This window comes from Eubalaena glacialis, chromosome 2 (genome assembly GCF_028564815.1).
Source record: "Eubalaena glacialis isolate mEubGla1 chromosome 2, mEubGla1.1.hap2.+ XY, whole genome shotgun sequence".
NCBI lineage: Eukaryota > Metazoa > Chordata > Mammalia > Artiodactyla > Balaenidae > Eubalaena > Eubalaena glacialis.
The window spans coordinates 54,349,897-54,356,395 of NC_083717.1; the positions used below are offsets into that span (position 1 = coordinate 54,349,897).

The 6,499-nt window shown below is 43.7% G+C and overlaps 1 non-coding gene across 1 annotated transcript; it reads left to right on the forward strand.

The window, feature by feature from the left end:
- Positions 1-6,125: 6,125 nt before the first annotated feature.
- Positions 6,126-6,197, forward strand: TRNAE-UUC (transfer RNA glutamic acid (anticodon UUC)). The gene has a single exon. It is a non-coding gene; the product is annotated as a tRNA-Glu (tRNA).
- The last annotated feature ends 302 nt before the right edge of the window (positions 6,198-6,499 follow it).

Consider the following 6,499-nt stretch of genomic DNA (forward strand, 5'->3'; position numbering starts at 1 on the left):
GCCACAGTGGGTGGGGGCTATCCTTTTGTGATCAGAAAGTTTTGAGGAACAGGCATCAATTGGTAGAGTGGAGAAAGTGGGGACAGGGTGGGTAGGGGGCAACTGGCACTGTCATATATCTCAGGCCGGTTTGTAGTGTCACCCCCTCTTCCCCCTTGGTTTGGGAGAAGGGGTGAGGCAAAGGAACTCCAATCATGCTCTATCCAAATGCACGTGAGGGCTTTGGGGGGTAACCCTCCCTGCATGCTTTATCTGAGTCTCCACCCCCAGAATCTCCAGCTTTTGAAAGTGGCCTGGATAGGAAAGTTGTTTTACTCTTAAATAAGGATATGGAATAATATTTCCCATGCCAGAGTGAAAAGATTAAGCATGAGACCAGATTGAAAGACCTAAACCCACAAGCCACCACCGTCTGTGGGAGGAAATATCTCAGGGGTAAAGCAGGGTTTTCCACATCTTGTCTCCTCATAACCCCCTCTTGGGATGGAGTGCTGAGAACTGTCCCAAGCAGTGGGTTGTGATGACAGGCAAAAGGGGTGGTTATGGGCACAGCTGTAGACCTGCTGCTTCTAAGCTCATTCCCACCCCATTCTGGGCCAATACAATTTTATTTATTTGCTCCCTTGGATGACTGTACCTTGGGTCCCACTTTCTTCAGGATGCCAACTGCACTGGCTGTGTGCGAATGACGTATCTTGTGCATTTTAACTTTTTTTTTTCATAATATAAATATTCTGGTTTTGTATTTTTGTGTATTTTAATCTAAGGCCCTCATTCCTGCACTGTATTCTCAGGTACATGAGCAATCTCAGGGATAAGTCGGCAGCAGCTCCGGGTCTGCACAGCAGGAATATTTTTTGTTGCTGTATCACCAGAGAGGACAACTCTTTGGAGTGTATAGCCTATTGAACTACCTCATTTTTGTCAATTAGAGCTGGCTTTTCTGCCATAGTGTCCTCTTGAAACCCCTCCATCTTCAATGTTTCATGGGAGACTAGGTTTTAACTGGGTTGCCCCATGACTTGGTCTCCTTCTACTGAAAGACTGGAAATTGATCTGAATAGGAAAAGGTGATGCAGAGAGGTTAGGAGAGGCTGGTCCAGGTAAAAGGTGCAGAGAGGAGAAGCCAAGATTTGGCAGAGGTCATCTGTATGTGTGATAAAGGATTCCTGTTTCAGACCTCTAATTCCAGGGCACTGACTTGCTTTACATACCAAATCCATCCTTCACTGGATTGGGCTAGGCCTACCATGCACAATAGGGTGTATTGTGTGAGTTTCTGTAAAAAATGTGAGTTGGTAGGGACCAGTTTTAAGAACGATGCCTCTGTACCCATCTTGAGCTGCCCAGGGATGGACATATGAAGCAAGGACAAGATCCTTAACCTTTAACAATTCTGGGCTTTTCCCCCTTGGCTTCCAGAGACACCTTTAGTGATGGCTTCTTTGTGGTTCCCAGAGCCAGTGTCCTGCCCTGCTGCAACAGTGATTAGTGTCATGGTAGCTAAAGGAGAAAAGGGGGTTTCATTTACATGCTGTGAGATCACTGCAAACCTACCTCACTGTGTTGTAAGGGGGCAAATGCAAGAGAACGCATTGGGTGATGTGTGTCTGATCCTGGGTTTTTGTCTCCCCAGTTGCTGCCCCCCTCTAGTTATTGTATTTGTCTGGGCTTCATAGGACTTCACAAGTAGCTGATTTGGTGATTGCTAGGTGGCCTAGTTTGTGTAAATATAATGTGTTGGTCTTCTCCATGTTCTTTTGGGGTTTTAGTGTTTACAAACTTCTTGTTATATTGAGAAAAATAGCCAAAGCATCTTTGACAAAAGGTTCTGCACCAGCCAAAAAGATCTGAAACATAAGCTTGGGGGTCCCTCTTCTTGAAGTGGGGGGTCTTGAGCCACACTTTCTTTTGTGTTCCCCTTCCTCTATTTCCTATTTCGAACAAGATCTTCTGTCCTAAAAACTGGATTCCTACCCCCTCTTCTTTCCGCCTTCGTACACCCCCTAAAAAATAGCCCATACACCTATATGTTTAATTTGTGGGGTGTCTGCGATTAAATGACTTGTGCAGAAATCCTGAAGAAGCTAAGAACTCTCCATCCCTTGTTCCCAATCTCCTGAGTCATGACAATTCCTTGATGTGATTCATGCCAGACAGACTGCTGTCTTTGGATGGATTTAATCTCTAATCCTAGGGTAGGAAGGAGCAATGAGGGGGCCTTCCATGTAGAAAGTGGGGTTGGGAGACCACGAAAGGAAAGATGAATGTATATCCAAGTCCCTCAGGAACTTTCATGCAGGTGCAAGAAACTTATGTCAAAGTGGCTACAAGATTGTTTAATAGGAGACGGACGAATGTAACTCCATGTTTACTAATAGAAACCAAAGCTTCGTGTGAAATCTTGAATTTATGGGGAGGGAGGGTAGAAAAGCATGTACCTGTCCGTTCTTTTCCTCATCCCTTCCCCTCATTACTGAACTGCAGGAGACTGAGCCCCCTTGGGCTTTGGCAACCCCATCTGGGCAGTGTTTATTTGACGGTTGATTTTGCTGTGCCAGGTACTTCCTTTCCCATTTGCTATCATTTTGTAACACACACGCTGACCCTTTTCCCTTCCCCTTCTTTTCCTTGGGAAAATACAATGAATAAAGACTTATTGGTACTGAAAAAGAAAGAAAGAAAGAAAGAAAGCGAGCAGAAGGGAAAGAGCACATATCCAAATGCAGAGAGAATGCACAAAATCTCTCCAAAAAAGTGTACACTCCAGCAATCACTGTAGCTTCCTTCCAGTGGTCTGGGCAGCTGGAGCGAGTAATGGTGAAATGCAGGTAACTTCCTCAATCAGAACCAAACACCAGCTGGAGAATCAATCACCCAGAAGATCCATCAGTAAAGGAGGTATGGATCTATCCTGTTGTGTAGCTGAGTGAGGGTGGCCAGATCAACGCCTTCTGCCAGAGCCTCTGGGGGTGACAGTGACCACTGGCAACTAACACTGGGCAAGTACCACCTTCATTTCGGGCTGGATGCTAAGAACTTGCCCTCACAATGACTCGCTGTTATATATTGTTACTGGTGGGGTGAAGGGGGAGAACTCATATTCAAAGATTCAGTACTTTTTCCAAAAATTAACAGCTAGTCAGTTTTTGGATTTAGGATTTATGCCAGAGATATCTGACATCAAAAGGCAGGAGAAATTTATATGCACAAACACACACACACAAGCTATTCATATTATTCTACTTTAACCTTCAGGTTATCCAAGTTAATAAAAAATTTATTACCAGTAATATTGTTACTGACCCAGGTTCTTGGACTCTTCAATCAATAGAAACTGATAATGGGCCAGATGAGAAACTCAGGCAAGGCTTTATTGGTACTCACTGAAGCATGAGAAAACAAGTAACAGTTTCCCTTCCTCGCTCCCTGTGAAGGGCGGGGAGCTGGTCCCTTAAATGGGGTGAGGAATGGGGCAGATCCATGGATTGGGCTGGAGGGATGGCTTAGGTGGTCTGCTCACTCCCTTGGTGGTACCCTGTGCAGCGATCATGCACAGTACCCTGATTTTCTCCTGACATCTCAGAAGTGGCAATTGGGTTTCTGGTCTTTTTGTATCTTATTGTTCATAATTTGCCCCAAGTGCACATTCATGCACTTAGTTATTTTTAGTCTCTCATAGTTTCTTTGTATTTTGTTGCTCAAGGAGATGTTTGTCCAGGTACAAGCACTGCAGCAAAGGGTCCCAGGTCCCAGGTCCTAGGTCCCAGCCTGTCTTAATATTACACCTCCCAACTCATTTAAAGACATTGGAATTTAGTAACTTTTTATTCAGAATGTATATTGTCCCTGTAATTTCCCATCTCTTTATAGAGAAATTGCTTTCTAGATTTCATTCATTTCAACATATTCTAATATTATCCTTATCATGGAGTCAACCCATGATGATCTCCAAAAGAACTTCACTAAATCTATTAGTTGGATGATTTGGGGCAAGTTATTTTAAGCTCCTGGATATTTTTGAGGTTCTGGCCTTGCATATCCCCAAGGTTACATTTCAGATCTAAAAGTTTCTTAAGTCTAAATTATTAAAAATCCATCAAATATGCAATAAAAGATAGAAATGTGAGATATTAACTACTAATTTTTTCAAAAATTACTTCAGTTTATAGTATCAAACAGAAGATATGAATCCTGACACACTGCTCTGTAAAAAAGCAAAATATTCAAGCCTTCCTGCTGTACTTGTTTTTACCAAAAACAAAACCAAAAAAGTCTCTTAATCACCTACGAGAAAATTCTTTTCCATGACTGTTGTCCCTATTTTAGTAACCTAAGGCATTATTTAGTGAAGTACTAACAAGCTCCAAATTACCATGACTCAGTGCAATAAAACAATTTCTAGACGTAACAATGCAATATATGTGTTGGTGGTTGGCAAGTGACCGCCACACAGTGAAAGCCAGGGGCCACTCTCATGCCATCTTGTGGCTCTGGCCCCTCCTGCAAGGCCTGGGAAGCCTCTCCATTCAGGCGTGGATGAGCCATGGGAAAGAGAAGCCTGGGCTGCAGACCCACTTCCTCCCTAACCCTGGATATATTAGCATTGTTTTAAATTGTATTGCCATGGTTACAAGCAAGACTGAGCTATTCCCCAATTTATTGACTAATCAGAACTCCTCTCTCAATCCCCTTTCCCTGTGGGTTTTTTCCCAGGGAGCTAAGCTGCTAAGGTTTTTTCCCTTGTATATAGTAAGGATAGTCACATTTTCCTATCAAACATTTTCTTCCAGTCTGTGGCTCATCGGTAGACATTATGTATGGTCCTTTTCATCCCACAAATATTTTCAATTATTAAGAATTTTTTTTTTTTAATCACACAGACATTTGAAATTCTTAAAGAATCTCCCCCCTTCCCTGATTTTTGCTTAGGGTGACGCTGGCCCTTTATCCTCCCTATGGTCCGCCTATTACTTTCATAGCAGCATTTCTTCGTGTTCACTGAGAGGCAATTCCAGAACATACCGGTTTTACAAAAATTTAAAAATAGAATTGCTTGGTCATAAGCAGGTTCAGGAAATCGTGACAACTTGCCTCCCTGATCAAGTTTTACGAGTTTCCAAGAACTTCCTTTTTCCCACATAATTGCCAGCTTTTGACATTTCACACTTGCTTTTTGGCCTAATGCTAGCCTGGAGCCAGTGAGGTTTGAGATTTTTTTCAGATGCATTTTAGCCTTGGGGTTCCTCTCCAAGTGGTCTTTTCACAAGTTCTCACTTTTATATTGCAGTATTTGTCTTCCTATAAATCATATGTAGTTTCCTTCTATATGGGACACCAATCTCTTAGGTGGGGTGTACATGTTTATCTCCCAGTCAGTAGTTTGTTTTTTTACTTTTTTTCCTCCAAGGTATGAGTTGTTAAAGTAGTGCAATGTATGGATTCTTCCTTTACGGTTTGGGGTGTTTTGTTTTAGTTTTATTGATGTAAGGCCATCCCTAAACAAGATCTTAAAAACGGTAGTCTCTAAAGGTCTTTTGCCCCAAAACGTTCCCCAGGAGCTATTCTGAGCTTCATGCATTGCCTTCTAAGTGCAAAATTCCACTTAAAAGCCCTATGACCTTAAACATCATGATTGTAAAAATCTGATCTAATAAAAGTTACCCTCAGCGTCAAACCCGGGAAACTGAGACCTGGGAGCCAGGCTCACAACCTGCTCTGTGAGTTACTCAAACCATTCTTTTCTCAAATCTCACTGCGGAGCCTTCTAACAGGTTTTTAGAAATTTAGGTCATAGGCTCCCCGGGCTGGGTGTGCAGGGTCGGGGGCGGCTCCCCGGGCGGGGTGGGTGGGGGTCGGGAGCGGCCTCCCTGGGACTGAGTGTGCGGGATCGGCTCCCCGAGGCGGGGTGTGAGGGGTCTGGGCAAGCCGTAGGCCCCCGCGTCGGGTTCCAGGCTCCGCGCGCAGAAAAGCAGCACAGCCCAGACCAGACCAGGAGTCCCGCGCGCCAAAGATCTGCGCAGGCGCAGAAGGCCGCTTCGACTCGAAGGCGGGACAGAGCAACGAAAGCGGAAGCAGACGGGAATGATTCAATTGACTACCACGTTAAAGAGCGTGTTATCGGCTCCCACATGGTCTAGCGGTTAGGATACCTGGTTTTCACCCAGGCGGCCCGGGTTCGACTCCCGGTGTGGGAAATAACGAAACTTTTAGAATCCAGGTTAAAGAAATTCACCGTTAAGTAAATTTAGATCCGTCTTAGCAAGAAGACTAAATATAGTTGTTGAAAGCTGGAATTCATGGGGGGGGGGGGTCGTGAGCTTGAAGAACCGCCCTGCCACCCTGTAATTCATAAACCCAGGAAATCTAGCTTGTGTAAACAGTATTGTTGTTTTTGACCTTGATATAATTCATTTAAAATATCACAATAAATTATAATATTTATTGGTCAAACTCTATTAGACAAAGGAATTCTCTTTTATTTTCTTCTCAGTTTTAT